This window comes from Ursus arctos, unplaced genomic scaffold (genome assembly GCF_023065955.2).
Source record: "Ursus arctos isolate Adak ecotype North America unplaced genomic scaffold, UrsArc2.0 scaffold_37, whole genome shotgun sequence".
Taxonomy (NCBI): Eukaryota; Metazoa; Chordata; class Mammalia; order Carnivora; family Ursidae; genus Ursus; species Ursus arctos.
In genome coordinates, this window is record NW_026623053.1 from 15,000,702 (window position 1) to 15,016,589 (window position 15,888).

Genomic DNA, 15,888 nt, shown 5'->3' on the forward strand with positions numbered 1-15,888 from the left:
GATCCCGGTGTTACGGGATTGAGCCCCACATCAGGCTCCTCCACTATGAGCCTGCTTCTTCCTCTCCCACTCCCCCTGCTTGTGTTCCCTCTCTTGCTGGCTGTCTCTATCTCTGTCAAATAAATAAATAAAATCTTTAAAAAAAAAAAAGAAAAATGTAGTATATATGCACAATGGAATACTAGGCAGCCATAAAAAGGTGAGATCTTGCCATTTCCAACAGCATATACGGACCTAGAGGGTATTAAGCTAAGTGAAATAAGTCAGACTGAGAAAGACAAATACCATACGATTTCACTTATATGTGAAATCTAAAAAACAAAATGGATGAATAGACAAATGAAAGCAGAATCAGAATCTATAAATACAGAAAACAAACTGATGGTTGCCAGAGGGAAGAGTGTGGGGGGATGGGCAAAATGGGGGAAGGAGAGTGGAAGATACAGGCTTCTGGTTATGGAATGAATAACTCACAGGAATAAAAGGCACAACGTAGGGAATATAGTCAATGACATTGTAATAACATTGTAACAACATTGTAACAACAGCATACGGTGGCAGAAGGGAGCTACACAGCATATCAAACATAGAGAGGAGTCGAGTTGCTGTGTTGTACACCTGAAACTAACGTAACATTGTGCTTCAACTATACTCAAATTTACATTTTTTTAATTAAAAAAATAAAAACATAAAGATTCTTGGACCCCATCTACTGGGCTGAGACCTACTGAATCAGAAGGGCCTAGAAGAAACTGAGTATTTGTATTTTTATAAGTAGTCCAAGTAATTCTGAGATGCAAGCAGGTATGGGAATTACTAAGGCTTCAATAATATTCTCGTGGCTAGAAAATCCCACATAGCCCCTATCACAACCACCAAAAACATTTTGCTTCTAGCTCGTAGTCAAGATCGGGGTCACTGAGGTCCTCCTCTGCAAAGTCAAAAAGCTAGCCTGCAGGGGAGCGGTCTGACTTGCCCAGAGAGAATATCCAGTAAGATATGCAACTTTAACTAAGAAGCCAGAGGTTTCTAGCTGTCATTATGTTATTAGGAAGTCAAATACGGGGGCGCCTGGGTGGCTCAGTCAGCTAAGCATCTGCCTTTGGCTCAGGTCATGGTCCCAGGGTCCTGGGATCGAGCCCCGCATCAGGCTCCCTGCTCAGTGGGAAGCCTGCTTCTCCCTCTGCCTGCTGCTCCCCCTGCTTGTGCTCTCTCTCTCTGTCAAATAAATAAGTAAAATCTTTTTAAAAAATTTTAAAAAGGAAGTCAAATATGTATTTCAGCAGTGTGCTATTCTATTCACACAGACTCACAGCTCATCAGATCTAGGGGGAACCTTACAGATGATTACAGGGCTCAGGCAGTAGCATGAATGAGTGAAGCAGGCTGGAGGGGACAGGGGTTAATGGGTCCCCTGCTACTCCCCCCTAGCAGGTAATCACCACGAAACAATGTGGGCCCAATGTGCCAGTCCTTCCAAATTTTCAAGAGAAGCCAGAAATCTGGATTTAAAAAACTCTCCATGCAAATAAAACAGACTTTGCAGACAGATTTGACCTGTGAGCCACCAGTTTGTAATTCCTGAGGTCCAAAGTCTCCACTTGACAGATGAGAAAATAACCTTGTCCTATCCCTTGTATATTTTCAGTTTGGACTGCCCCGGTACGGAGAGAGGGTTGCTGAATTACATTCTGCTTTTTTTTTTTCCTGGGCCCTCAAGGGTAGGGCCTGCAAAGGTGGTGATGTTTGTGCCACCGAGGACGGGGAGCTAATGGACGACTGCTCCATCCGGTCTCCCGGCTTTTGGGCAAGTCCTGTGGCAAGGAGCTCCCATTCCCCACCCCACAGCCTTTATGCACCCTGACATGGGCTTCCTCCACCCGATCTCCTCTCTCCTTTGCTCCTGTTCCTGGAATCAGGTCCCAAGTCAACTACACCAAGTCCTTCTCCATGAGACTCTACTGTAAGTGGCACCCGGACTAAGATAGATGCATCCTCGATCTTTAAATTCTCATCAATACACAAAAGTATAAGAAGAAAGTGAAAGTCCATTTTTGAAACACCCCTCCAATTATATTTCTATGTATTAATGCCCATTTATAAATAACTTTTTAAAAAGATTTATTTATTTATTTGAGAGAGTGTGAGTACATGTGTGCAAGTGGGGGGAGGGGCAGAAGGAGACAATGTCCAGCAGGGTCCCTGCTGAGTTCAGAGCCCTACAGGGCTCCACCCCAGGACCCTGAGAACATGAACTGAGCCAAAATCAAGAATCGGTTGTTTAACTGGCTGAGCCACCCAGGCGTCCTTTTGTAAGTAATTTTAAATAAACTGGATCAACCTAGATACTCTGCTTGGTAACCCTGCAGGTCCCTTCAAACACTTGTCTTAGTATATTCCATTTTTTTTTAAAGATTTTATTTATTTATTTGACAGAGAGACAGCCAGCGAGAGAGGGAACACAAGCAGGGGGAGTGGGAGAGGAAGAAGCAGGCTCCCAGTGGAGCAGGGAGCCCGATGCGGGGCTCAATCCCAGGACCCTGGGATCACACCCTGAGCCGAAGGCAGATGCTTAACAACTGAGCCACCCAGGCACCCCAGTCCTAGTACATTTAAAATTCAAATCCCCTTCCATAATTGTTTCATTCATTCATCCATTCATTTGACAAATGTTTGTTTCAGGTCTTTAATGCGCAAGGCATGTGCTAAGTACTGTAGATGTTACATAGATGTGTCCCATGCCCTTAGGATGTTTTTATTCATTTTTCTATTTAATTTTTCAGGAACATCTTGACTGAACAAATTAAGGCATGCATGTTTTCAAAAACCACAGTAGGAATCCTTGAAATCTCATGTCATAGGGTTAAATTAGAATTTTCACCCAAGTGGCAGATATAAGATGAATGGACTCCTGGGATCAAATTTTGGCTCTGTCACTAAGCAGAAGTGTGACCTTGACCCTCATTTTTCTTGTTTGTAAAATGGGGGAATCATATTAATAACTATTGTCAGTAGTTGTGAGGATAAAATGAGATAATCAATATAAAGAACTTGGCAAAGTGCCTGACACGAAGTAAGCACTCTATACATTTTCACTCTAATAACAATTTTCATCTAACATTAACCTCGGGTCCCCTATGCATGTAGCATGGATCCAGGCATCATGGGAATTGGGCAGAATATTGAAACTCAAAACACAGACACTGCCCAATGCTCTTCCACTCAGCACAGTTTGATCAGCTTGGAATCCTGTCACTGTCACTGGGAGCTAAGGCACCAGAAACACATTGTGCGCACCTGGTTACTCCCTGTGACCACAGAGACATTGGGCTCACCTGTCAATATGGTACCAGTGCACAGGTGCACACGGTGATTTTGCCACAACTGGAGAAAGTTCTGGGTCCCCAGAGTCCTGCACACAGCATTTACCAATCCTGTAGGGAAAACACAAACCAGAGAATGCAGAAGGGATGTCAATACCAGATTTGCTCTGAGTAAATATCTTGTTGGCATGGAGATTCCCATTGCATTGTAACTCCTCAAGAAATATTCGGTCAGGCAGTCACTCCCTAACACACACCGTCCCCTCACTATGAGCAGAGATTCACCAGGAGCCTGTCTTCTGTCTCTTGGAGGCCTCCCAGCACCCAACATAGTCTTTTTTTTTTTTCATGTTTTTTTATAATATTATGTTAGTCACCACACAGTACATCCCTGGTTTCCGATGTAAAGTTCGATGATTCATTAGTTGCGTATAACACTCAGTGCACCATGCAATACATGCCCTCCTTACTACCCATCACCAGTCTATCCCATTCCCCCACCCCCCTCCCCTCTGAGGCCCTCAGTTTGTATCTCAGAGTCCATAGTCTCTCATGTTTCATTCCCCCTTCTGATTACCCCCCTTTCTTTATCCCTTTCTTCCCCTACTGATCATCCTAGTTCTTATGTTCCATAGATGAGAGAAATCATATGATAGTTGTCTTTCTCTGCTTGCCTTATTTCACTTAGCATTATCTCCTCCAGTGCCGTCCGTGTTGCAGCAAATGTTGAGAATTCGTTCTTTCTGATAGCTGAGTAATATTCCATTGTGTATATGGACCACAACTTCTTAATCCAGTCATCTGTTGAAAGGCATCTCGGTTCCTTCCACGATTTAGCTACTGTGGACAATGCTGCTATGAACATTGGGGTGCATATGGCCCTTCTCTTCACTACGTCTGTATCTTTGGGGTAAATATCCAGTAGTGCAATGGCTGGGTCATAGGGTAGCTCAATTTTTAACTTTTTAAGGGACCTCCACACTGTTTTCCAGAGTGGCTGTACCAACTCCAACATAGTCTTAGTCCTCCTAGACGCTCAACGAATATTTGCCTACTAAGTGATTGAGTGCTTAGAGATCTTAAATAGAACCCTGGCAAAGAAAGAGTGTAAGAAGTGTGGAGAATGATTTCGGTAGTGTATCTCTTTTGAAAACCTGACTTTTCAAAGACTTCCTGCCCAAGCTTTGGAAAGTGCTTTAAAAAGAGAGAGAGAGAGAGAGCAGATAAATTCAAATTATCCTCATGATGCAGTCACGTGTGTCTAGGTGGGAGTGGAGCAAGAGCAGAGTGGCTGCCACTCCATGCACGAAAGATTGCAAAACCAGAGAGGGAAAAAAAAAACAAAAAACAATCACCCAGAGATTGGAAAACATATCTAAGGTGGTGACAAGAACAGGTGAGAAATGAGATTGTTCTCCAGCTGAGGACGGCAAGCCACCGACTGAAGATATATTTTGTTTCAATTGTTCGTTTGTAAGACAACAACAAAAAATGTATTAGAATTAAATTAGAAACACTGGAAACATCAGATCCAAATTCTACAAGGTAACAATCGGCTCCAGCTTATCCATACTTAGCAGTCGATTCACTTTCCAGTTCACCATACTCCCTACCACCCTCCACTCTCTCCCCACCATACAGCTGCATGTAAGTTGCCATTTATCACCTCATTTCTACTATTATTTTTCTTACAGATTAAATTAGGAGGAAAATTGGGGCACCCGGCTGGCTCAACTGGTAGAACATGTGACTCTTCATCTCGAGGTCATGAGTTTGATCCCCACGTTGGGGGTAAAGATTGCTTTTTTAAAAATGGGAGGAAAATTAAATATATTTGCATTCATGGCTCTATCAAAACTAGGAAAACAAAAGATAGACTGAAAGGGCTACATGCTTCATAAAAATGTTTTATCCATAGCCACTTTACTCATTCGTGGCACATTTGGACCTTGTAGGCATTTTCATTTGTACCCTATATTAGTTTCGTATTGTTACATAACAAATTAATACAACTTAGTGGCTTAAGTATAATACAAATACATCATCTTACAACTGTGAAGGTCAGAAGTCCAAATGGGTTTCACTGGGCTAGAAGCAAGGGGTCCGAAGGTCTGCATTGCTTCTAAAGCTTCTAGAGGAGAATTCGGTTCCTGGCCTTTTCCAGCTTACCTTGACACGCGCAACTCAACCAGCAATCCATCTCTGCTTTCACTCCAACCTTTGCTTTTAGTCGTCACGTCTCTCTCTCATGGCCCTGCTTCCCTGTTGCCCCTGTACCGACCCTTGAAATTACACTGGTCCCACCTGCATAATTCAGGATGCTCTCCCTCTTCGAGATACTTAATTTAATCACATCTGCAACTCCTTTTGGCTGTGTAAATATAACACAGTCCCAGGTTCCCGGGGTGGGGTGGGGGAAGGATGTGGACATCTTAGGGGAGCCATGATTCTGCCTATAAGATACACTGTTACGGATGCCAGGAATTATTATGCCACTGTTTTCTACAGAATTTCTAAAGAGATAAGAAAGGGCCAAAGGGAAAACCAAACATTTCAAAATAATCCAGTTAAAATTCAACTTGCTCAAACTTTTGAATCTAAGCAGGGAAATAAGGAAATAGAATGGTGAAGTGATATTATGTCAACACTTAAATCCCCTTCCAAGTCTGAGGAATTCCCACCTTATGAGTTTGGGTGGAAATCAGGCAGCTTCCCATCACAGGGTATGGATCTGTTAGAACCTGGCTTTCCCATCATCCCTTGCAGCTGTCAGGCCTGGGATCTGGCAGCACCGATCAGAATGAGCCCCATGGGCTTGGAACTGAGAACTTGTAGCACAGGAAGCAGGGGACAGGCAGCTTTCTCTCTGGAGGGGCCAGGACAAAGGCACCCACAGTTCTGTCATCAGAAGCAGTAGTTCTAAGGGGAACTAGGACATTTTTCCTGCTTCTTTGCATTGAGCGTGGTGTTCTACCCTCGCCATCATCCTGTGAACTACCTGGTATTTTAATAAACTCCTTTCCTGCTTACCTCCATCACGGCCAGCTTCTATTGCTTGCAGTGAAGACCAGTGCACACCCTGTAGGGCCACAAATAGTATACAGCTTCAGAGCTCTGGAGTCAACCAGAGCTGGGTTCAGGTCATAGATCTGCCACTTTCTAGCAGTATAACCCTGACCAAGTGACTTAGCCTCCCTAAGTTTCCATGTAATTGTAATAGCACTGACCCTAACTCATAGGCATATGGGCACTGAACAGAATAACACAAATGAAGGACTTAGTCCAGTGCTTAGTACATGGTGATAGCTCAGTAAATAGCAGCTATTATTAATTTTTAAAATCTTTGAGTTAATAATGTCAGCAGAGAGGGGGGTGCCTGGGTGGCTCAGTCAGTTCAGCATCTCCCTTCAACTCAGGTCATGATCCCAGGATCCCAGGGCACAGGGAGCCCACTCCTCCTGCTCCCTCTACCCCTCCCCCACCACCCGCTCTCTCTCCATCTGCTCTCTCTCAAATAAATAAATAAGTAATCTTAAAATGTCATCAGAGAATACCAACTATCCCTCAGTATACATTCTCTTCTTTTCCCTTAGTAATATAAGTCTCAGTTTTAGATGGCCCTGTGGCCACATGGAGTAAGGCGTACCCCAGACTCCCCTGAAGCTCAGGGCGCCTGTGTGACTCGCTTCTGGCCAATAAAGTATAAGCTGAAACAAGCAACTTCCAGGAAGTGTTCTAAAAGTGAGTGGGCATGCTCTATTTGTTCCTTCCTGTTAACTGGAATGCAAATGTCATGGAACTTGGACAGCTTTATTACATCATGCGGTGGAAGCCAAGGGCTGGCTAGGGTGCAGTGGCAAAATAAAAGAAATCTCTAAGAATCATGGAATGCTGGGGCGCCTGGGTGGCACAGCGGTTAAGCGTCTGCCTTCGGCTCAGGGCGTGATCCCAGCGTTATGGGATCGAGCCCCACATCAGGCTCCTCTGCTATGAGCCTGCTTCTTCCTCTCCCACTCCCCCTGCTTGTGTTCCCTCTCTCGCTGGCTGTCTCTATCTCTGTCGAATAAATAAATAAAATCTTTAAAAAAAAAAAAAAAAAGAATCATGGAATGCTTTCACAACGCCCGTACTGATCACCTTCAGGTCTCCTTCAGTCCAGAGAGAAACGAACTTCCATATTGTTCCTGTGGTATTTTGGGTCGCCATCACTCACAGCTGAATCCAATCCTAACTGACAGGAGTCCTTCCTATAACATCCCTAGTGCTAAGTCACCCAACTTTTGTTCAAACACTTTGAGTTATGAAAGCTTCACTACCTTGCAAGGAGCCCATTTCTATTTTTAAAAGTTCCTTTTGATGGGTAGTAAGGAGGGCACGTATTGCATGGTGCACTGGGTGTTATATGCAAGTAATGAATCACCGAACTTTACATCGGAAACCAGGGATGTACTGTATGGTGACTAACATAATATAATAAAAATATTATTAATTTAAAAAATAAAATAAAAAGTAAAAAAATAAAAGTTCCTTTTGTATTATATAGGTCATACATGAATCCATTGTGATAGAAAACACGTAAAAAGTAAAAAGTAATACATTTTAAACTATGAAAGCCCCCATCATTCCCACCCACTTCCATGGATTTCCTTCCTCAGAACTAACCATGGTCAACAGTCCAGTTGTGTCTTTCTAGTCCAATCTCAATGCCAGTTACATTCTTACCAGTAGCATAATAGTTGTGAGAATGCAGAGGCGGGACCAAGTGAAAGAGAACCCAGGACACGCATGCCTGATAAGATAAGGGAACAGTGGAATTTCGAAGAGAGAAGGGTCAAATAGGAAACCCAAGGGTCAAGCCTGGGTGAAAGTGGGTAGAAAGAAGGGACGCAGCAGGAAGAAGAGGAGAAAGGATCAAAACAAGTCCAGTTCTGGGCAGTTTCACCTCCAGGAGTTGGCTGAAGCCCCAGGCAGAGGTCTGAGAGGTTTGGAATAAAGGGTGAGGAATGCAGTCTCCTGCAAACAGCGAGAGGGAGAGGAGGCGAACAAGGCGGTGTGGGGGGCAGGGGGCAGAGGGGAGAGAAGGGCCAGAGGCAGATCTGCGAAAGGAACAGCTGCCTTTAGAACAGTTAAGAGAAAAAGCAACCAGAACAGAAAGCAAATAGGTAATTAGGAAGACAAGGGTAGATTTCCTTAAAATACGAATGTATTTTTTAAGCTTTTTTTTAAAGCTTAAAATAATGAAGTGAAAACTGAGGTGGGAAAGAACATAAGCCAACTCAGCAACACGTAGGTGTGTAGGGATGAGGTCACTGGGAAATTCTGAGAAGGGCCATTTCCCTGAGCAGGGAGAGTGGACACAGATGACAGAATGGAGGGGCAGGTGCGTGGGGAGGGGGTGAAGCAGAGAGTACATCCTCCAGGAGTTAGGACAGGCTAAGTTGTGCTGCCATCCCAGAATAAAGCCCCGCATCTCAGTGGTCTAACACAGTAAAGGTTTCTTTTCTTTTTTTTTTTTAAGATTTTATTTATTTATTTATTTATTTATTTATTTTTTATTTATTTAACAGAGAGAGAGACAGCCAGTGAGAGAGGGAACACAAGCAGGGGGAGTGGGAGAGGAAGAAGCAGGCTCCCAGCAGAGGAGCCTGACATGGGGATCGATCCCAGAATGCTGGGATCACGCCCTGAGCCGAAGGCAGACGCTTAACGACTGAGCCACCCAGGCACCCGCAATAAAGGTTTCTTATTCACGTGAAGCCTGACGCAGGTCAGACTCCCATCCTACAGCTGAGCCTTCCTGGACACAAGGCAGAGGACAAAGACAGCAAAGGAAGTGAGACACTGGCTTTTTTTCCTCCAATTTTATTGAAGTGTAATTGACAAATAAAATTGTATATATTTAAAGCCTAAAATGTGATGATTTGATATACATATATTTTGTGACATGATTACCATAATCAGGTTAATTAACACATCAATCACCTCACCTAGTTACCTTTTTTGTGGTGTGGCGAGAATGCTTAAGACCTACTCTTTCAGCAACTTTCAAGTGTACGGTGCAGATTAACCACAGTTCCTGTGCTGACATCAGATCCCTAGAACTTATTCGTCTTATAACCGAAGGCTTGTGGCCTTAGACCAGCATCTCCCCACCTCCCCCAGCCCCCAGCCCTTAGTAACCACCATTCTACTCTCCATGACTTTGAATTAAAAAAAAAAATCCCACATATGGGGAGACCATATAGTATTTGTGTTTGTCTGTTGGGCTTATTTCATTTAGCGTCATGTCTTCTAGTTTCATGCAGGTGGTTGCAAATGGCAGGATTTCTTTCTTTCTCCCCGCTAAATAATATTCCTGCGGGTGTGTGTGTGTGTGTGTGTGTGTGTGTGTACCACATCTCCTTTACCCATTTTTCTGTCGATGGACACTTAGGTTGTTTCCATATCTTGACTGCTGTGAATAATGCTACAATGAACACAGAGGTACATTTTTGTGTCCTTCAGGTATGTTCCCAGAAGTGAGATTGCTGAATCAAATGGTAGTTCTATCTTAAATTTTTTGAAGAACCTCTGTACTGTCTTCCATTATAGCCGCACCAACGTACATTCCCCACAAGAGACACTGACCCTTTATTTACCTCAATGTGGAAGCCACATCCATCACTTCTGCTCATGGTGTGTTGGTCTCAACCTAACGTCGGGCATTTAGTGAGCACTGACTGTCTGCACAGGCACGTCCTTCAGGAGGTCAGGAGGGAAGTAGAGTGGGAAACGGTGCAAAGAAAGCAAATGACTTGCCCAAGGTCATCTGCCGAGGCTTAAATTTGGGTCTCCAGGCCCATCAGGCTCCATCCCTTATGCCACAAGAGGCCATCTGCTTCTTTCTGTACCTTCAATGGAAGATTTATTTTTTTTTTAAATGGAATCTTTTTTTTTTTTTTTAAGATTTTATTTATTTATTTGACAGAGATAGAGACAGCCAGCGAGAGAGGGAACACAAGCAGGAGGAGTGGGAGAGGAAGAAGCAGGCTCATAGCAGAGGAGCCTGATGTGGGGCTCGATCCCATAACGCCGGGATCACGCCCTGAGCTGAAGGCAGACGCTTAACCGCTGTGCCACCCAGGTGCCCCTCAATGGAAGATTTAAAATGGTCGATACTCCCTACAGACAGAGTAGGCAATGAGCTAGCCATGTCTTTTGAATAGTTTGTTAAATTTATTTTATTTCTAACCTTTTGTATTAAAGAAGTTGTTTCAGCAGCTTCCACTCTAACTTTGGAGTCCAGCAAAGTTAGTACTTTCAGTGCTGGTTCTGTCCAGGAGCAGATTTAAGCTGGCACACGGAATGAATGGCGCCGCAGCCAGCTCCCTGCCACATGCGTCCTGCTATCCAGACATTTTTGCTAGTGACCAAGGTCAAAGTGGCTGGGCTCGATGAGCTGATGGTGTGTGCTATGCCTGGGTCAGTCCTTTCTCTGTACCTCCTTGGAGTTTGCTTTTCTTTAGGATTCTCAAAAAAAAAAAATGCTATGTGACCACTGAAAATACAATCACCATTCACTGGGTGCTGCTATGTTCCTGGCGTTTCATATGCATCAGCCTCATTGAAACCTCACAGAAGCTCTGCAAAGCAGGCAGTATTCTCAGTTTACTGAAGGCCAGAGAATTCAGGCAAATTATAAAGATTCTATAGCTGCAAACAGCATGGCTGAGCTTCAAAGCTAAGCCCGTTTCTCTCCAAGCCCTGAGCACTCTCCACGGGGCCATCGAGCCTCCTGGCTAAAGGACGGAGTAAGAACAATGAAAATAGATCAACGATAATCTTCTTAGACATGACGCAATGACTTTTCCAATAGTCGATTTTCTCAAGGAAAGAAAATAGGAAGGAAGGGAGGGACAGAGACAGGCAGAGAGACACTGTAGATACCGTTTGGAACACCTCTATGCATGGTTTAAGCAGGGGAAGCTGCGTTGTCCCATGTTTTCGGAGCTCCTGGTCAGTGCCCAGGCTGAGCGTGGGACAGGGCCCTGGGGAACCACAGCTGAGAAGCGGGAGGAAAACGGGAAGAGAGGTAACACAGACCCACGGGCACAGAGGAGAGCGTGTGCTCTCCATGCCAGCACCCCTGGCCTATTTCACAGGGGGCCTCTGGGTCTTTTTATTTTAATGAAATGATTTAAACACTTCAAAGGTGAGCATTTGGAGCTAAAGGGAGAATGCTAGAGGGTTCTGTTTTTGTTTTTAAGATTTTTATGTATTGAGGCGCCTGGGTGGCGCAGTCGTTACGCGTCTGCCTTCGGCTCAGGGCGTGATCCCGGCGTTCTGGGATCAAGCCCCGCATCAGGCTCCTCCGCTAGGAGCCTGCTTCTTCCTCTCCCACTCCCCCTGCTTGTGTTCCCTCTCTCGCTGGCTGTCTCTGTCACATAAATAAAATAAAATTAAAAAAAAAAAAAAGATTTTTATGTATTTATTTGACACACAGAGAGAGAGAGAGAGAGCCCAAGCAGGGGGAGCAGCAGGCAGAGGGAGAGGGAGAAGCAGGCTCCCCGCTGAGCAGGGCTGATCTCAGGACCCTGAGTTCATGACCCGGGCCAAAGACAGATGCTTAACCGACTGAGCCACCCAGGCACCCCACTAGAGGTTTTACTTAAAACCGAAGCAATAAATTTGCTGTTTCTTCTTCCTACTAAAGCTAGGCCCAGGCTGCAAGTGCAAAGACACTTAGCCACGGAAGCCGGGGTGGCTCCTTTCACCTGCCGTTTGCAGGAAGGAAGTGACAGCCCCACATAACGGAAGCCCTCAGCTAATCTGCCTTCCTGGCCGCCAGAGTTCATTTCCAACTTCACCTCACAGCCACTTGTGAACCCAGCCCTGATGCCCAGAACAGCCTCTGAGCCCACGTTTGCACGTCGGCGTGTGTACGTGAGTCCTTTCCCGTGCTGCGATTAAAGCTAATGGAACTGCTATTTTCAGCCCGGGCAGCTGGCAGGTCTTCAGAGCCAGGTTAGTGGCGGCGGCTCCTCGCTCCCAAGGTGACTGGTGAAACATGAGGAACGCATCTGAGGAGGTCAAAATCCTCAAGCTTTCAGGAAACATGAGTTTCAGACACTCCACTTCAGTGATATCTCTACAAAAATAGTCACGTTTCCTATCATCAAAGCCCACTGGAAGCAACCACACGGCAGGTTGCCTCTCACTCAGGTTCCCTGAAGGACGAGTGTGATGGGGGTCAGGGATTAGCGCATCCCCATCCCAGGCCCCCAAAGCACACCCGGGATGCTGAGGGGAGAAATGAACACGCAGTGTATGGTGGGCACTAGCTCAGGGGCCCAGCCTCGGCAACAACTGTGACTCCCAGAGTAGGACTCAGGAGAGGCGACAGCTCTGATTTTAAGATATGCCTCAATCACTGAAGGCCCTTGGGTTCCCTTTGCCCTCAAATTGCAAACAGAAGTCATCAAGTTCAAAGGGACTCCTCAGAAACAAGTATGGACTCAACTATCTGGCAAGACCAACGGGGTCCCCCGGCTGACCCTATGAATAGGGTCCACTGCCTCAAATGTTTTGCCTCAGTCATGCTGACCCAGTCCACAACTGGGACGGGATGGAAGGTTGATGCTTCCCATAAAAGGGTGTGGGGTACAGCACTTTCACGAGGGAATGGTCTAAGCCAAGCCATGGCGTACCTGGAGAAGCAACTCAGGTGCCACCCCAAAACCAAAGATAAGTTCATGCTGCTCCCCATGGTGTTTCCTCCCAGCAGAAACTGGGAATGAGTTTGACAAAACCAACCCGGTCTGGGCCAGGGCCAACCTGCCTTTGAAAGGGAAGGGAAGCAGTGGGTGTGGAGGGCAGGCAGGAGAGGGGAAGGAGGGCTAACTTGGGGCTCCCACGAAGGAGAAAGCTGGCCTTTTTGTGCCATGGCCATACCCTCCACCGTGTCCTCCGCCGTTCGGTTCCCCCCGCCAAGCCCCAGCCTTGCCAGCGTCCTTTTCTGGGCTGCGAGTCTCGGTCTCGCTCACCTGCGGGAAGCCAGGAGAGCTTCGGTACCTCACGCAGACCTGACAAGGTGGCTCGGGGCCCAGCTCCCCTGACTTCTAGCCCCGTGGTCTTTCCCACCAGCACATTAATGACTTGCCCTGTCTCTTCAGGCACAAAGACAACCCTGACAAAACTATCCCCGGGAACCTCTGCCACTGTAATCAAAGATTACAGTCACTCTTTGAGTTACCCGAGTTCCAACCCCAAGGACACAGGGTGAGGGACAGCCGCCGGCCTCCTCTCCCCCTTACGGGTGAAAGACAGAGGGAAGAGCACCTTCCCACTCGGCAGAGAAGGCTGAAGAGAGGGCCGAAGTAACCGGGCCAAAGGTCACACGAGCAGTTGCTGCGGGAGCTCAAAGGGGACGCCGGCCGCACCAGCCGGGTCACGCAAGTCTCAGCGTGGGACTAGCCGGCTGAGGCATTAAGTAGATTCTAAGGGCAAGAGCCGGACTTTCTATCTACTTGCTTCAGGTAACAAACACTATGTAAACTCCAAGTTTTAACCCCCCAGAATGTTCCCAGGGCTGAGAAATTTCCGGGTAGGTAGGACAGGAGGGCTTAGCCCTGGAATCTCCTGGGAGGCTCGGCACTGCCTCCACCGGAGCAGGAACGAACGGACACCAGGGATGCGGGGGGACTCTGTCCACAGGCCCGGATCACCTCTGGAAGGTTCCAAGCAGCCGTGAGCCCTTTGTGCCCCAGTGTGGCAGGTCGCCGGAAGCCGCCCGATATGCAGAGAGAAATCTGCTGCCTGACACGTTCACCCTGGCTGCTCGGCTGCTTTGCATGCCTATGGGGCAAGCAGGCTATTTTTGAGCAGATTTCATAACCCCCTTTATAGCTGCTGCGGCTGCTGATTGCACACGTGTTCCCAGCTCCGTTCCTGGGGTGAGAATGTTTACGGAGATGCACATTGTCAGAGAATGTAAAGAAAGCCAGATTGAGAGATTAGGAGCACAATTTCCATGTCTAGACACAGCTCGCACAGCCAGCATCTGCTCCAAGTCCCCAGAATTCAGCAACGAGAGCTGGTCCCTTCGGAACCGTTCCCCCCACCCCAAGACCCCGAGCGAGTTTCCCGGGGGGGTGGGGGGGGCAGGGGCTGAGGACCACGCTCGGGCCCCCTTCCTGAGAACAAACCCAGCGTGGGTTTCTGAGTGTGTGTGTGGGGGGGGGAGGAACACAATCAAAGTATCCGGAAAATCTGTGAACGACTGCATCCCTTTTTCCTTTTCTGTGACCTGAACTCTCCAGCGCAGTTCCGGCCTCCGTGACAGGCTGCGTCTCCCCTCACCGGGGTCGGCCACACATTGGTTGTTCGCTTACCTACCCCGGTCCGCTTTCCTCTCCTTGGCTTACCTCCTGTCAGCCTGGTGACAAGCCCGCTCACCTCTTTTGTTTTTAATGTCTCCCTCTGCTCCTCCTGCCTGCCTTCGCCCGCGGCGCTCAGGCTGCCAGAAAGCGCGGTTTCTCCGTTGCAGGCAGCTTTCACTTTCGAGCCCCACCGCGTGTGAACGACCAGCTCCATCGATCCTTCTTTCGAACCTTTGATTCCATTTGCTGCGTGCCCCCTTCGCCCTGTTCTTCTCTCTTGGCTCCTGTCATGTCCCGTGTCATGATTGCCCATCATAAGCTACCTGGGGGCAGGATCTGTGTCAACGTACCTTTATTACTGTCCTCGTGGCGTTCTGGGACGGCGTTTTCAAGAAAAATAGTACCAGCCCACAGCTGAGGCTCTGTGGCAGGCGCTGGACTGATGCTCTACGTGTACTTTTTTTTTTTTTTCACTTAATCCTCACAACAGTTTTCTGAAGAGATTGCTGTTATTTCCCCCAAGTTGACATATAAAGAACCTGGAACTTTGAGGGGTAAAGTTATTTGCCCAAGAACACACAGCCCACTAGTGGTGGAGAACAGGCTTCAAATGTTGATCTGTTTAACTATGGAGCCTGAGTGCTTAAAGGTGAAAGAATTTAGGGATGAGCAAATAAATACTCAAGATCCCCCGCTTTCTGGTTATATTGCTTCTCATATTTGCTTTTTTTTTTTTCCTGACTTTCAAGGAAAGTAGAACCCTGAAGAGCGTTCTACATCTAAATCCAGAAATCAACCCCCTATTCTCCCAACAGCTGCTGGGGACTTAAGGTACCTTTCCTTACACAGCAGGGCAGAGCGAGGTCTTCATCCTCACTGACTCACTCACCAACTCACCAGGAGGCCCTAGGACTGACATCACTGCCCTCTTCCTGCATCTCCCCAGCCGGACACACTGCCAAGGCAGGCCAGGCTCCTCCTCAGTAGAGCATGGGCAACACCAACCACGAACCATGGCTTACACAGGATAAATCAAGGCAAGACCGTGATTTCTCCAGAAAAATCAGAAGAGAGGCCAAGAAAACCACGCAAGATAGAAACAAATAAGGTCCTGACAGAGTCAGTGCTCCTCCCATTTACAAAATAATGAGCCAATCTCTGTCACATTGACTGCAGAAATCTAAGTTTCTCTGAAATTCGTCCATAAA

The 15,888-nt window shown here is 46.8% G+C and overlaps 1 non-coding gene across 1 annotated transcript in view; it reads right to left on the reverse strand.

Annotated features, from left to right (window-relative positions):
- The window catches only part of LOC113266114 (uncharacterized), a 151,694-nt gene extending 136,571 nt beyond the window's left edge, over nucleotides 1-15,123 (reverse strand). The window contains exons 1-2 of the transcript XR_008957235.1: nucleotides 14,757-15,123; nucleotides 3,336-3,434 (exon numbers count right to left, since the gene is read on the reverse strand). This is a non-coding gene — a transcript (uncharacterized LOC113266114). The remainder of the gene's footprint in view (nucleotides 1-3,335; nucleotides 3,435-14,756) is intronic.
- Between the last annotated feature and the right edge of the window lie 765 nt (nucleotides 15,124-15,888).